We start from the raw sequence: 16,723 nt of genomic DNA on the forward strand, positions 1-16,723 counted from the left end.
ATATTATATTGCCATATATATTTGCCCTTTTGTTCATATAGCAGTACTTTTAAAATAAAAGTGCGCAATTCACTACTCTTGAATTCATGATTGAACTTTACACATAACAATGCGATTAATCATTGCCCAGCACTAATTTTAAGCTATGACAGCATGGTCTGTCTCCAAAACATTCTTGGGCCTCTCCGATTGGCACGGCAAACTAATTGAAGAGAATGATTTTTAGACTGTAATTTCTGTCAGGATAATAATATGAAGTAAATGTTTGCTTAAACTGTAAGTGCGCTTTTCAAAATAACTAGTATATCGACTTATCGTACAATAAATGGATCTCAATCCTCTTTACATTATGAACTTATTGTACGATATATCGACATGACCTCAACTATTTTTACATTATTGCCCTATTGTATGATATATAGACATGACCTTGATCATTTTTACGTAATTGACTTAACGTATGATATATGACATGACCCCAATCATTTTTATGTTGCCGGACAATATAAGTGATATGACCTCAAACATTTTTGCTGACCTCGATATTGCCCTCTTTTATGTGTGTATTTGTATACATAAGAAAGTCACCAACATTTTTTTAGCCAACGTGATACCAGAATAAACAGCAGAGTTTACCATTTTAAGACCTGGACATTGCGCAGACATGGCACATTTTGTGTTTTCAAAATCTGAGAGTCCGTTTTTCGTTATTTATTGTTTTGGTTGTGTGGTGTTATTTTATTTATGCTTTATTTATTTAGAATATAAAAAAAGATGAGGCTACAATACAGGGTAGGCAGTTACTGACAACAAAATCACAAGTACCATGCCTCGGCTCCATCCACAGACACTCTCTAGGGATTTAAGGCAGCTACTGACAAGGGCTGTCTGTGCTCTTATGCCTATGTGCAACTCTCAGGAAAACAACCCAGAATCAGATGATCTGAACCCCACCCTTCCTCCCCTTCAACACTCTTTTTAACCATTCCTCCAAACCTCCCTAATTTCTTTGCTTCAATTCTCCCTCTATCAATTCCTTTCTGCCCTTCACTCAGATAGTGGAGGCTGTTAGGATGAGACAGCTGAAAACCTATGCAGCTGTCGGACTGGGAGCTGTGCCTTCAGACGGTGTCGCTGGGAAACAACATGACAATGGACTTCAAGCACATAGAGTTTCAAACTTGTCTCATGCCTCTAGTCACTGTATATATCAAGCTAAAACTATAGCAACAGAACAATGTTAAGTAGATGTGGTTGAGCCAGTTCCATGGCGCTGTCATAGAGTGGAACTTCACTGTGCGTAATTTAAGGAACAAATGGAACAAGTCAAAGGTACCTCCATTCAAATTGACCACAACCGCAATTATTATTAATTACTTTAATAGCTTGTGGTTAATACTGCTGCTTAAATATATCCAGACTGTCTCCAAGGCAAACGCAATCACATTTGGACCGAGAGGCATTTTTCATTTTCTTCTGTTTACAAACAGCCAATGCAAGGACAGTGTAATTATATGTAACCGCCCCAGGTTTGCAAAGTGGCCACCGGTCTTGTGAAGCAGATAGATCGTCTCTCCAGGAAAAATGGCAATGATTGAATGTTTTTCATATCTGTCTACTGTCAATTGATATCCCATCGCTGTGACCTCAACTGCTACAAACTGGTTATTCTAGAAAAGCTGTTCAAACAATCTGAGACTTCCATAATGTGCCATCTCTAACCAACCAATTCATTTAATTTAAACAGCCAGATCTCCATCACCACCTATACATGGCAGTCTTTTAACATCCCATTATAAACTTTTAAACTCTCAACTCTTTCAATTTGAGAATTCTCTGAGGTCTTATTGGCTTCTATCCTCATTCAAAACAAACACATAAGCACAGTTGGCTTTAACGGGGCCATGAGGAACAGTAACCCACCTCACCCGTAAAGAGGGAATGCCTCAGTGGTTTACTCTGGAAAACTTGAAGGGGGGGGGGATGTTTCCAATCCTCCGGGGGTGTCATTAATAGCCATTTAATTTAGCTTGTTTCATTTAAAAAAAGGAAAAATACGTAATTTTTCCAATGTGAGGAACAGACCACATGACCATGGGGTTGTTACAACTTTGCCTTTACATTGACTTTTTGCTTTGATCAAAACAAACCTAGCAGTTCCATGCAGCAGTGGAGGGGCCTCGAGTACCCAGCCATGCCCGGTTGCAGTTTGAAGCAAATTATTAGAAACATGTTAAACCCCTATATGGAAGCCGCGAACCACAGACACGAGTTACACGAGCAAAAATCAGAACCTGTGCAGAAGCAGATGGCTTAGAAGAAGTTAACTCCGAATTCAACCAGAGTTTGCAGATGCACGTTTTGGAGGCCTGACGGGACAAAAAGCCCATTTTTGTGAGACATCTATCAAGGCTTCAACTTGTGTTGCAGTAACTGTATTCAGATGGTCATCCACATGTTGCACAAGGGAAATCCACCAGTTGCTGTGTGGGACTCTTAACAACGCAGATGTTATGTTGGCTCAGGAAGAAGGTCGTATCAAGGGGGGGGGGACTTTCATCAGAAGCACAGGCCCACTCTTCTCTTCTCTTCTGGCTGATGGGCACATCTCCGCGAGTCACATTTCTGCTCATCAAATAGACCGGATCACTGGGATAACTACGCTATTAATACTGGGAATGAGAAGAAAGTCGGCCATGCCACATTCCACAAGCCCAAACATTCCCACATATTAACGGGGCACGGAATGAAATCCCATACTTGGCATCCCTTTCCCTTGAACACCAGAGTGCTACCCTGCCGTGTCAAATTATTTTCTTATTTTATACGGGAGAAACACCAGAGTCACAAGCTCCGAGTCTAACTAAAGACATGTTATCATACTGTATGTTTAGAAAAAAATGGCTTGAGTACAAACTCAGAGGTGTTAATCTCAAGAGGAAAAGAGATGCTGGACTTCCCAGAGATTCCATGTTGTTCAAACACCCCAGAGTGGTGAAAGGGGTAACTTTTGAACAAAGTCAGAAAAGACTCACTGTTACATTAGTCACCAATTAACAGGGCTGGGTATTTGTACTCGAAATAACCCTGCACTAATTAGTATCGAAACTTCTAATTATATTTTATATTTAATGCGACGCGTTATTGGCCCACTACTGCAGCAGCTACAACCCATACAGCCAGGACTGCCTGCCTGCACACGGTTCTGAACACAGATGTCTAAACCAGCGGCTAGAAGCTAACGGTGCTAAAAGTACAAACAGTTCTAAGAATGGCAACAGTGCTGACAGAGCTAACTGTTTAAACGAATGGTGGGTGTTACTTTTCAGCAATTAAGTGGTCCGGCCGCCATTATTCGGGGGGGGGGGGGGGCTGGCTTATCAGTGGTAACCACTGTATGAACTCTGTACAGTGTGCCGACAATTAGCTAGCCAGTGGGACACACACAAACAGCTTCCATTTACATGATGGGTACTCTATTGGTATCACTTCGAAGGTACTGCTATTGTTACTGGCAATTAAATTGTCATTTAAACCATACCAAGCCTTACCAATTAGTTTCCATGCTCACGGCTGCCCTCACTAGTTAGCTCAGCAGTTTTAAATCATTTGTTTGTTAGCATGCCACTGTTTGCCTTCTCATACCGTGCACGGTTTGATTATGTCCATCAATGTCAGTGAATGGATTGGGTCAGTCTATATTGTGCATTGTTAAGCTATTAATCTTGCCTGGGTGAGAGGTCAACAGCTGCAGCATAGAGGACTGAGGGCTTCTGGGTAATGTCTGGAATGCTCTTCTGGGACAGTTATAGCTACACATATAGGGAGAGCCCTCCGAAGTGACCAGCACTTTTTTTTTAAATAGCCTGCGGTAACACTACACTGAATTGAAGCACTGTAAAGAGGAGATATGCTTACACATCATAAGCCCCAGAAAGTGTGTCACTGGCACAAATACAATAGTGGCATTTGAGACACACACACACTCAGTGTGGGGGACTTCCAGTTAGGGATGGGTATCGTTTGGGTTTTTTCCGATACCGGTGCTAAAACGATACTTTTAAAACCATACCGGTGCCTAAACCGATACTTTTTTTCTTCAAATTGAATAATATATTAACTGTTAACAGTATACTGTTAACAGTATAAATAAATACAAATATAAATAAATACAAAACACACACACTCTGTACACACACTACAGCTTCAAACTTCAGCAATTATTTTGCAGAAATATGAGCATATTTGGCAAAATACGACACCTCTCCTGACTTATTATATTCTACCAGTTGGTGGCGCTAATGCGCCAATTCATCGTTTGCCAACCGCCACTACACCTCAAAGAAGAAGAAGAAAGTTTCGCGTGCCTCTGTTGTTGTGCTTATGAGCGGTAGCGCTAAGTACCCGGATGTCGATGGAGGAAGTCAGTAGCCTGCCAGCCGTTCTCGGTTTTTTTAATAAATCATGGCCGAAGCTTCGCTAGAATGATGGAGGGGTTTGTTTCTAAGCACGCACAGCTCGGTCAGTTGTAATAATACTATGAGTGAGGAGCGGAGGACCGAGGCTGGCAGGACGGAGTCATCAGAGTAGTGTAAAAAAAGTATTTCAATCGGCTCAGGCACCGAAAGGAAGCACCGAAATCTGCGTTGCGTTTCGGTCCGGTAGATACCGGTCGTATAGGAACCATATTGGCACCGATTTTCGGTACCCAACCCTACTTCCAGTGAAGGAGAGAGAATAATAGCAGCCTTACATCCCTGAGTTTAGTCCCTCAGACACCATAACCACTCTACTGTAAATACAACATGATGATAATCCCTTTCAAAAGATCAGATAGTTGAGTTTAAGCAGCTTTTACAGACCTCATCTCTTTTTCCTCTCTGTCCCTATCGTAATGAGCTGCCAGTCAGCTGCAGAGCTGAAGCGATAAAAAAAAGGCAGACCGCCCTCCCTGTAATCCTGAGAGCAGTTCATGCATCCGTAATGGTCGGTAAAATGTGAAAAGCCCTGAGAGCGCTAACGGCAGCAGAGTGTGTGTGTACGCGACGTGTGAGTCCTCAATGTGCGTTAATGCCCTCCCGACACACTGAATCTTTTAGCGATGTCACTCAGCTCGCCCCCTGGCACATGTGAGGGTAGGAGGACTTCCAGCAGACTGGAGAATGAGCCTTTAATGTGGTGGAAAAGGATACTATCTTGTTCACAATGCAAAAAGACATCAAAGAAAGCACGTGGCCTCATGACTGTATAAATGAGTTTTGCCTCTGGTTCATCAACCTTCAAACGCGAGCCACTGAATGGAACAGATTACCTTGAATGTTGGAGTAATCATGTTTGTCTTATGCCCATTCACATAGCTATTATCTCCTAGATAAGCCATTTTTTAAAGCCAAAGGCTCTAGTAAATTGTTCACAAACGCCAAAGCCTCTGTTTGGGATGCCTTCCACCCAAATAATCAGTTTCACAGGTGGAAATTTGGAGGGCCGGTGGATGGAGTTCCACCATAGGATTTACAACTAAGATGACAGCCTCTCAACTGGGATAGGCAAAGCTTCCACACGGGAAAGGAGGCTTCACAATCTCTTCCAATTAGGAACACCCTGGGAGTGTTTATGTTGGTCTGAGCTGTAGACGGCTTCCCTTGAGGGAAAAAGGCAATACCAACATCCCAAGCGAAAGCAGGCCGCATTTAGAGGTATGTAGAAGTCTACTCCCCTGTCTCCATATTGGGTTGAGTTGTTGCTGGGAGATGTACAGCATATATGGAATGTCTGGCTGCCAGGCCACCACTTACACCGAAGGGCTGACCGTGTGATTGATGAACATGTGTGATCAGCCCGCGTCTAGGACCCGAAATAGGTCTGTGCCCATTACATATGACACTATCCCATCCTCCCTCAATTCCTGAAATGCCAAACATTTCCCTGGACTAACTTTTTTTAAACCAAACGTGGATATTAATCTCTTTTAACTCGCTCCCCCAGCTCTCAATAATGCTGATCCATCCCTTAAATCATTCAAAGTTTTCCAAAGAAAATTAAACTCAAAATGACCTCAGCTAAAACTGAATCCAAGACTACCACTAATATGCCAAAAGCCTTGCACACGTGATGCACCAGCACACATGGAGGTAAAGCAAGGCGCGCTGTCAACGCCACTGGAGGAGCTCAAACATAAAGACCATGCAGATTTCACAACCCAGTTTTTGCTGCCGTTTATGACCTATAAAGCCACCGTAGTAAAGTGGAAAAGTACTGTAAAATACAGCCTTTCCCCTCTAATCACAACAACACACACAAAAAAAAAAAATCGTCTTAGTAGGATTAGTAGCCCTTGTTGCCCACCAGCTTCTTTCTCGCTCAGCTCTGTACTGAGCCTACTGACAAATGTTTATTTTATTGGCGGCAGTAGCCTGTGATTTTCTGGCTGGACCGAGCGGCGAGATGCAGTGCACGGACAAACTGGGTTTTTACTTAAAACATCTGCAGCCTGTCGTGTGTGCAATCTCCTACTGTGTGGAACGGCACTACAGTGTCTCTATGGGCGACCAGGAAGGGTCATGGCTATCAGTATCAAGATCGAGTTTCCCTACTTACCCACTTCAGATGGGCTGCCCTGAGAGATGGATTGTCCCTGTATCACGTCACTTAAAAAGGGGAAAAAAGAACCGTTCAACAAAGCAAGGATACGAGAAAGTTTTAAAGCATTCCCGCAGCCTCCGGATTTAGGTCCCTCTTTTTGCCCTTTGGAGTTTGTGTTCCGTGGCTGCATTCCATGCCTTCGCTGAGTCCGACGATGTTTCCCGACCAAAGCTGCTGCGTTTTTGTCTGCTTCCCCTCTCTGAGCTTCTGAGCCGAGCCCTGGATTTCAGCTGACTGTGCTGGGAGCTGAGCTGTTGACATTGTCCCCGCTCCCTCTCCCCCTCCGTCTTTAGATCACTCGCCCCGCTTCCCCCTCCCTTCTGTATTCCGGCTCCAGTGTATGACAGCATCCATGTGGGTGTCAGTGGGAGAGAGTGATGGATTTTCTGTGAATATAAATGCATTTATGTACAGTATCCATAAAAGCGAGGCCAACGGGAGAAGGTAAGATTAAAGGAAATGACCCCTGCCCGCAATCCCAACTCCACCCAATGCATTCCCTCACTGAGCAGACAAAAAAAAAAAAGCTGTGGAGAGGGGGATATCTCACACACACACACACACACACACACACACACACACACACACACACACACACACACACACACACACACACACACACACACACACACACACACACACACACACACACACACACACACACACACACACACACACACACACACACACACACACACACACACACACACACACACACACACACACTTCCTGTATTGTCTTCTCATCGCCAACGCATGCATAAAAGCACAGACGCACACCCGAGCACAAAGACATGCCAAATATGGGATTCTCCATTCGGGAATTACCCCCGTGACACAGACAGGAAAAGGCTTTCCCTGAGATCCAATCAGTGTTCATTGAGAAGAAGGTGAGACAGGATGCTTGATTGTGCAAAGTTCTGTTGGCGTTGTCAAGTTAACACCATTAGCTAATCCGGTTGCAATGCGTGGGGGGGGGGTCAGCTGGTGGGCCACACCACAGAAGGGTCTGTGAAGTGGAGTTCATGTATGTTACTGTGATAATATGGAGGGGTCGGTGAGTGCAAACATTGGCGTCATCAACCCAAGACTCCCTTTACACTGGCCAGGACACGGACACCCCTACATAGTCCCAATCAGCTGGGAAAATCAGCAATGTGGAAAAAAACAAACCTTTTAAAAGACATTAAAGTGCAATATTTAAAGTACCACATTACCAACGTTTAGGGAGCAAATCAACTCCTAATCGAACTCAATGTTTATGGAAAAATGTCTATAATTTTGGGCTGTAGAAGTTGCCCTTCTTGAGCCAACCTAGAGCCAGTCGCGATAGAGGAAATGCGCCAGCTAGTTGAGAAGTGTTCAAATATTTGTCAGTTCATTACAAAGCTGTTGCTGGACAAATCAGCGGGCCGCCAGTCTAGGTAATTAATTGGAAAAGCTGACGTCAAATCGACAAGACCTTAAGACGTCATTTCTAGAAGCCACACATTTTTACCTTTACTGCCCAACCCTTTGAGGACATGGGTCAAATGTAAATGTTCACAGGCTGGCCAAGGTGACAGCTTGTCTGGTGGTGATTTCTGATCAATACTAGACTATCGATTCCAGCCTTGCTAATATATGATGTACATCAGTGGCGGGCCGTGCATTTTATACCTGGCTCTTGTAACGGTAAAATATGTTCTAACATGTTCTCTGCATAGACTCTGTAAGAGGAAAGTGCCCGCTGTGACATAAAACATTCCATATAGGGCAATAGCATAAGACGAGAAACATGCAAGCCATATAGGGCAGCGACAGAGAATGAGGCGCCTTCCTGTAATGAAGAGGACATGTACCAGACACTGATGCACACGTATGACATGTCCCCCCCTTCTTCTCACTGTCTCCTTTGTTTGTAAAGGTATAAATAAGAATGTACGGAGATGATTCTTGGGGGCACTCTCACAGGTTACTGCAATACGTATCTGTGAAACTGCTCTCCTTGCTTGCAACGCAATAAATTGACTTTACACACTTTGATCATTCATCAAGAATCTGTTCATTTGATATTGACTAAAAAAACCTTAATACTCTTCTCCCGACTAGTCATAGAAATATTCCACAACACTCTTCACTGCTGTCCTGCAGCTGAAACATCTCCTAATAACCTCATGATGGCGCCACAGCTTAAATTGTAGGAAATATAATGTTTTCTGCGCTCACGTAGGAGACAACTGGCTGTGTGACCTCTGAACCGGAACAAAAAAAAAAAAAAAACAGCTACGCTAAACTCGTGGGCACGGGCCATTCAGATATTAGATGTAAAAAAACAAACGCAGTTGACTTACCAAATGCTGATCACTTAAAGACAAACTCCATCCTCCTTTCTTTGTTGACAAAGAGTTTAATCCCACGGTTAAATACCAACTCACAAATCCGTTTCTCCTCCTCCTTCAGCCATTGAGTGTTAAAAAAACGAAGCTAGGTAAAACACATAAAAATTTACACCAAGCAAAATACAAAAAATGTCATAATTTCTTCCATATCTTTCAATTTGAGCTCTTACTACTCCAACTAAGCTTTGCTGGCTACTTTAAGTTTCATTTCACGATAGTCACGTGTTCACCCACTGACCAATCACAGCACACGCTGCAGAGCTGCACCTGAAAACTGAGCTGCACATAATGCTGACGTACTTGTAGGCCAGCTAGCAGGCTCTGGCACGTCAAAGAATACGCCCAACATGTCAAACTAAAGATCTGATTGGTTGAACACTATGACAATCAACAATATCGTCCCCATTCACTTAAACTGCAAAGGGATTCACTTGTGAGTCTGCAGGCCTCAGGCCTCTCTTCTTAGAGGCACAGAGGTGAAATCTGATTGGATAAAAGCTCTACTTAAAACAAGCTGCACTGGAAGCAGAGCAACTGAGGAAGACAGTAGCTGTGCAATGAGAAAATAAGATAATGGGAAAATATTTTTATAAATTATAATACATGTAGTGTACTTAAGAAAAATTATAAAATTATAAAATAGCTATAACTTTGTGATTCTGTTTAGGCCAGCAGAGAAGGCCTTGCAGGCCCTGACGGCCCACCACTGATGTACATATAGACAAGGAGCTGCTGACCAGATTTAAGGAAAGGATTGCAACATGGGCAACATTAAAACACCTCCGGTAGAAGACAGTTGGTGATCATTTAATCTGGGGAAGGTTGATATATTTAGACTCTTTGACACTGATAGATGCAAAGAAAAACACATTTGCATTCAACAGTTGGTATCTGCTACCCAGCAGCTCTTTACAAATACCAGTGCACATTATCAAAAAAGGAAAAATTAATCGTATAGCCTATAAAGTAGGACTCAAATGAATACATTAACCAGCATCCGTTCTTGGTGAAACTGTGGCATTTACACTCTCACGCACGCACACAAACTGAAGAGTGGAGATGGAGGGGGAGTCATAATACTATTTGACATCTTTCTCTAGGGACGGAAGACAGATGATACCAAGCTGCTGGCAGTAATGCCTGGGTGCATTCCTGAGCAAGCCCTGGGGATGCATCCATTAACCTCTAAGAGGGATCCAGCTTATCTCCATGATGTCCACTGCCTCCTTCTTCTTCTTCTTTCTGGGCAGCATCACAATGAGGTTTGCATCGCTTCTGCTCTCACTCTCTGGGGTAATATCTCCATCACCAAAACAAGGGTGGAGAACCCTGAGGGATAGGCAAAGCTCATGCTCCAGTTGAGCTAAGTGCACTTTCAGCTACCCCTGTATCATCCATGACAGCCGGGTAAATTACATTGACTAATTGACGCAAATGGAGTGGGCTTGGCATGCTTGCGATAAACATCATGCCCCCTTAAAAAAACAACACAAAAGAGGTGGGGATCCAGTAAGCCCATAGGTCCATCTGTTCTCCTATTCCGTTTTGAGGGTATGTTTGTTTTCACTCGCCTTGGACAGCATGCATTTTGCAGAATGAAAGAAAATAAGAGGTTGCACACTCATCCGCAACTTCACTCTGTGTGCTAGGGAGATGACCGCAGAGTGTGGCCTCTACAAACTTGGGTTTCAGTGAACTTGCACTGCCCCTTGGGTAATTCTTTCAAAATGCAAGTGAGGTCGGCGTTTACCCAGAGTAAATCACAATGGAAGGCGAATCCCAGGACTGATGAAGAGGCTGCAGAGCATGTCGAGCGAGACTTGACACCTCAGGTAGGATGCTTTCCTCTTCGCAGGGCTGTGTGCAATGAAATGAAACGCAGCTCCAAACAACCTGCCAATCACTTGTCGGTCAGCTGGGTGAAGCTTGCCGAGATGCTGTCTAGACCCCATCCTGTGAGACTCCACTGAGCGTCCCAGGCAGCAATCTTTCCCGAACTGAAATTCTGCACCGCCACAATCCGCCACAGGAACAATCACAGACTGGCTAACAAGTGCTAAATTTGGCCAGAAGGAGCAGTAAAAAGGAATTTGGGGCTTGGTGGAGAGTGGTGAACGGAACATTAGACAAGAAAAAGTGGGTCCCCAAAGGTGGTCTCCTCCAGGCTCGTAAACCGCCTTTTCTCCTTCAGACCTCTCATATGATGTCAAACTTGATAACAGGACAAGAATCGGGTAGCGGAGATGCCCAGAAGAAGCGTTTCAAACAGCACTATACCGGCATTCTTCGGCACTCTTTCCACAGTTGTCACTGAAGAGAAGTGGCGAGAAAGAGTCCTCCTCCAGAACGGGCGGCTGCCAGAGCCAACAGTCGTGTTTTACGACGTGTTGTTCCTTAATGTTTTATTTCGGGTTTCTTCTGACCGGGCAGCTCTCGTTTGGGTTTGTTTGGTTTAGGCGAGGAATTCCTTGCGACAGCCTTTTGCACGCAGCCATTTCTTTCACGCCCGCACAGAGATGAATTGCCACTGAGAAAAATTCCACCGCTGCACGAAGCCTGAACTCTTGACAGCATAAACATGAGAGCACATTTTTATACACGGTCTAATTGTATGTTAGCTATAAATCATGATAGCGGGGAACACTATGCTATCCATATTTCAAAAGCCTCCACAGAAAAGTAACCTAATGACAGTAAAGCCATAAACCATAAATCTAACTGTAGTCACTATGTTCTTATGGTGACATTCCTTCCCATCTTTATTATTTACACCCTTCCTGTATAGTTTCTCATTTTCTACTGATCGGATGTACTTCTACCATAACCCTTCATTCTCTTCCATCACAAATACGTGATAATCCACCTGCTTTTATCCATCGTAATTGAGCGTAAACAAGCATTTCAACAGGATTACCAGTCAGAAAGAGAGAGTGCTTTTTTGGGTGTTTTTTTGCATAAGTACCGGGCATCTGAATGGCTCTTTTGTCCCGGAGGCAGACTGGGCAGGGTCAGAGGTCACCCAACTGCCTGCTCCCACAGAACCTCTGCTGTCTGCCTGGATATATGTGCAGCTAAATGCTGTCATGTTAAGACAAAGGTCCAGCTTTCTGCTGACTGACTCATGACAGCTTCATCGTGGTAACCAATGATGTAACGCCTTGATCTTCGGGCATGAAGGCCAACCCTATTAAACTTTGAATAATGTCAGAATAAATTCATCACACAGTGCAACCTTTTTTTAAATGCTGTGATGCACAGTTTTTCCACGATAGTGGACACCTCCAGGTTTAAGAAATATGCAACGTACACAAAAAACTAAAATACTACACAAAATACTGGCATTCTACTACATCACTTCTCTTGACCAATAATAATCCAGGTGTGTGAGCTGTAAAAAGGAGAATAGAGGCAGAATAGTAACAGGGGGAAAACGACTGATGGTAAAACTGAAAAGAAAGGGCCTTGCTCTTTTTTCCAGATGCCCCCATTCAAAAGAGAGGTTTATGTATTCCAGTCGCTATTATATTGCCGATACAGGGAATTCACTCCACAGAGTGCAACTTCAGCTGGACGACTGACATTACAATTTATCACCATTTCTTATCCCATCATTCGAAAGAACAAACGCTTAAAAGGCAATGGCATTTTCAGGGGGGACTTCTTAGAGAGAGTTCCTTCGTTGCTGACCACAGACTCAACCCAAGACTCAAGTCCTCCATCTGAGCTTTTCCAGGTGTAAGAACATCCCTTCTTAAAATACATTATATATAAATTAGTGCTGGGCAAGTTAACGCGTTATTATCGCGTTAACGCATTCATTAATTGACGCCGACAATTATTTTATAGCCCGTTAACGCATTTTTTTATTTTGAAAGTCCGTGGAGGAACTCTTCAGCAGACTACGTTGATGCAGCTTGTGAGAGACGTTTAGATAAACAAAAGCAAGACAAGCGGCGTTACAACGTGCACCAGCTGTTGCTCTGCCTGGAGACTACTGGACATCACTGTGGTAAAGTCAGCAGACACTTACATTTTAGTGCACCTATATGCTGAAATTCACGGTAAACGCATTCAAACGGCACAGGTCGGGAGCGAGCGAAGGACTTTGAAAGCTAGCGGAAATATTAGCGTGAGACAACATCCGGTTTCTTCAGACGAACATCCGGTTTTCAGAATAAGATGCCAACAAAGTATGAATTATATTCACATTAAGTATAAAACATGCTACCTGCATCTCGTGAGTTAAAGGGAAAATATACATATGATATAAGAATGATATAATATAAGAAATATGATCGCTACTGTGTAAAGTGTTTGCAAACCAAATGTTATTGACCTTTTGTTCATATAGCAGTACTTTTAAAATAAAAGTGCGCAATACACTACTTTTGAATTCATTATTGAACTTTGCCATAACAATGCGATTAATCGCAGAAAATCCATGCGATTAATCGCGATTAAATATTTTAATCGTTGCCCAGCACTAATGTAAATATAACTATATAAATCAATGCTTTTACGTCCCTCAAAAGCATTGCATATGTCCATTTATGGTGGAGCATGTGGAAATGAAAAGTGCAATTCCAAATAGTGCATTCGGGGGGTACCCAGGCTCTCTTGTCACGTCACACACACACACACACACACACACACACACACACACACACACACACACGGGAGTCATCTGTTCTGCAAAAGGAGCCTTCCTGTGAACAGGTGCGTGTCTGTGTCCCTGACCTTACGCCAAGGTTCTTGACCCTTGACCTCTTTGTTATGGGTGGGGAACTCTCTGAAGCCGGCTGCACCATCGGACACAGACGCTTCTGTCTTAACTGCCAAGGCCACGTTACCTTAGACTGAGGGCTAAGTCTACAAAACACCGCCACATTGCATTTACATAATGCTGTAACAGCCACTGTTCTATCCTCTGTCGAAAGATTTTAATCACAAACCAGAGGAAGTGGATTGCCTTAAAATAGGCTGCCAATTTTATTCTCAAACCCTTTGGTCTGGCCTGACCATAATAGGTCCAACCAACCCGACGAAACCCACAGTTTACTCTGAGCGGCGCTGCTGAAAATAAATGACCACTTTTTCTTTAGCCCTATTTCTCTTTCTCGCTAGATGATTGCCTTTCTGGGTTTTGCAGCGCACTGCACCGAAACATCTCATCTCATCTTATGAGCTCCCCAGATGACAAAATAATAACAAACACTTCCTGTTTATCCCCATAGTAGGACTACTGAGGTACAGCCAGTGCAGCCTATCTCGTGTTAACGCTGAAGGAAACAAGTACCATTTCCAATAGTGGAAGGGAAAAAACCTAACTATTAAGAATACAACCACAACTTCACATCACATCCACAACAGAACAACTTTAGCACCATGCAAATTTAAAAAAGGAGCTCTGCACTCGCCAAATAGCATTCGACCTTCGAACTATCAGCATCACTCGAGCACACGTGCCTCGTGTTCAATGCAACCACACAGAGTTCGTCTGTCCAGCTGCGTCCTACATGGTGGGAAGGGTCAGACATGTTATTACAATGATTTACGATCCCCTCAAGTTAAGGAGCCCTTTGCCACATCCTGTTGTTGCCCAGCTGAGAAGGGGGCTCGCGAAAAAAAAGTTACTTAGTGATTTTATCGTAGACTGTCACATGGATTACACTCTTGCCTGCTGGGTCAACACTTTCCTCCAGTGGCTGAGTGGAACATACTGAGGCAAAAGGTAATTTCAGCGGGGCTGGGTCAGGACTGCCCAGCTGCTTTGGCGGATAACTGCAGGAAGATATCAGGTATATGTGACGTACACAAACCATGTGATTACCTCATTACACCCAAACTAGATTGACAAGAACCCAATTTTAATTTGCCACTCCGCTCCCTCCCATCTACGTCACAATGCAGAAAGAGATATATGCAGAATAATCAACCACGTCTGCCACTGTGCTACGCTGATTAATTAATTAATTAATTCCACACACATGGATCTTACTACTGTGTGAGACAATGGGGGGTGAGGGGGCATTGTGTGCAGATTACCCGTAAGAGGGGTAAATGATGGTGTTCATTGAAGCTAGCTGAGCCCGGAACTCGTGGAGCGGGGGACACACGCCCGTCCACGTGGCCCTGAAATCCATCTGGCTTCTCAGTGACACACAGTGCTGTATGCTTTTTCTGCCGCTAAAGAACACACACACACACACACACACACACACACACACACACACACACACACACACACACACACACACACACACACACACACACACACACACACACACACACACACACACACACACACACACACACACACACACACACACACACACACACACACACACACACACACACACACACACACACACACACACACACACACACACACACACACACACACACACACACACACACACACACACAAGACTGAGCACAGGCTTGGTGAGCGAGTGCCCATCAGCTGGAATCTCACCACGTTGCTCTGACAAACACATACAGGCTTGTTTTGCTACACTGATGGGGACTTTGAATTGATGACATTCAATTGTAGGCATCACTTTGTCACTATATTTATTTTAATGTAGCGCAGATGTTTTCTTACCAGTGTTTCAAAAACGCACAGCGTTGCAGATATATTGTATGTGTGCAGGTTATGAGTGCACAAAAGTTGTCAATCAATGAGCACTGAGGGTTTTTTGCTGAAAAAACCTGGGGCCTCCTTACAGAGGAATAGCCTAGCTGCTTGTCATAACTATCTAATCATATTTGCTCAAACTGTCACTGAATCCTGACAGTAGTGCATGAGACAGATAATCGGAAGAAATTAAGTTCCTCCGCCTCCTCATAGTGCTCCTAAAAAGGTGTTTGCAAGACGCGATTTCTCCCCAGAAAAATCAGAGCCAAGCGAACGCGCATCAGATGACTGTACTAGAAACGGGTATCGTCGCCATGTAGGCACTAGTAGCATTATAAAATGCTGAATTTGACTGTGCAACAGTCAGCAACACTTGTAATTCGATATCCATGTTGGAATTAACCACTAATGTTATTTGTTTTCTGCCGGGAAAAGATCGTGTGATGGGGGCGTGACAAAAGTTATGCGTCTTAAAATGAAAATGTAGTAGTGTGGATGTAGCCTAACTGACATGCCTGTATCTATGTTTAGAACATACAGGTAGGCTACTCCAGAAGGAGAAACCACAATATCAACGGCTCTCACTTGTATCTGGCTAACTAGCCTGCTATCGTGGACAAAAAGACTGGAGTTAAATTTTAGCTATGAAGAGTCGGAGGCACCAATCGTGTTGGTGGAGAAGAGAAAACCCAACCTTGAGTAGCCTTTCAATCCGTATATTTCGGAGTTTATGTTGTTCCCATCTTCATTGTGATTGCAATACAGACCTAACAACAGTGCTAGCTTCTGTTTTGAATTTAAGACAGAGCTGCTTAGGATTCCTAACATGGGAAATCCCTAAATTCTGTAATAGCTAAATTCCAATCCTATATTTTTTCATGTCTCTGTAATACCAGTATCCGAAATGTCCTCCTAAAGTGATATAAGATTGGATTCCAGACTTCAGTTGCTTCTGTAATGAGGTCCCTGCTCCGAAAAAAAGATAAGCTATGACCCCAGTAGTACAAATCTGGGTTAATCACATCTGCTCTGGCTGCATACAATCAACACACATTGTTCCGATT

At 43.6% G+C, this 16,723-nt stretch overlaps 1 protein-coding gene across 4 annotated transcripts in view; it reads right to left on the bottom strand.

Moving 5' to 3' along the window:
• daam2 (dishevelled associated activator of morphogenesis 2) overlaps nucleotides 1–16,723 on the bottom strand; it is a 120,401-nt gene that overhangs the window by 89,610 nt on the left and 14,068 nt on the right. For 2 of the 4 annotated variants that reach the window (XM_076106940.1, XM_076106936.1), the window contains exon 2: nucleotides 6,598–7,028. The exons of the other annotated variants lie outside the window; for them this stretch is intronic. The gene's annotated coding sequence lies outside the window, so the exon portion shown is untranslated. The remainder of the gene's footprint in view (nucleotides 1–6,597; nucleotides 7,029–16,723) is intronic. 4 annotated transcript variants of the gene reach the window in all.

The sequence above is a fragment of the Anarhichas minor genome, unplaced genomic scaffold, assembly GCF_050575085.1.
Source record: "Anarhichas minor isolate MPS153535 unplaced genomic scaffold, ASM5057508v1 ptg000037l, whole genome shotgun sequence".
NCBI classification, from domain to species: domain Eukaryota; kingdom Metazoa; phylum Chordata; class Actinopteri; order Perciformes; family Anarhichadidae; genus Anarhichas; species Anarhichas minor.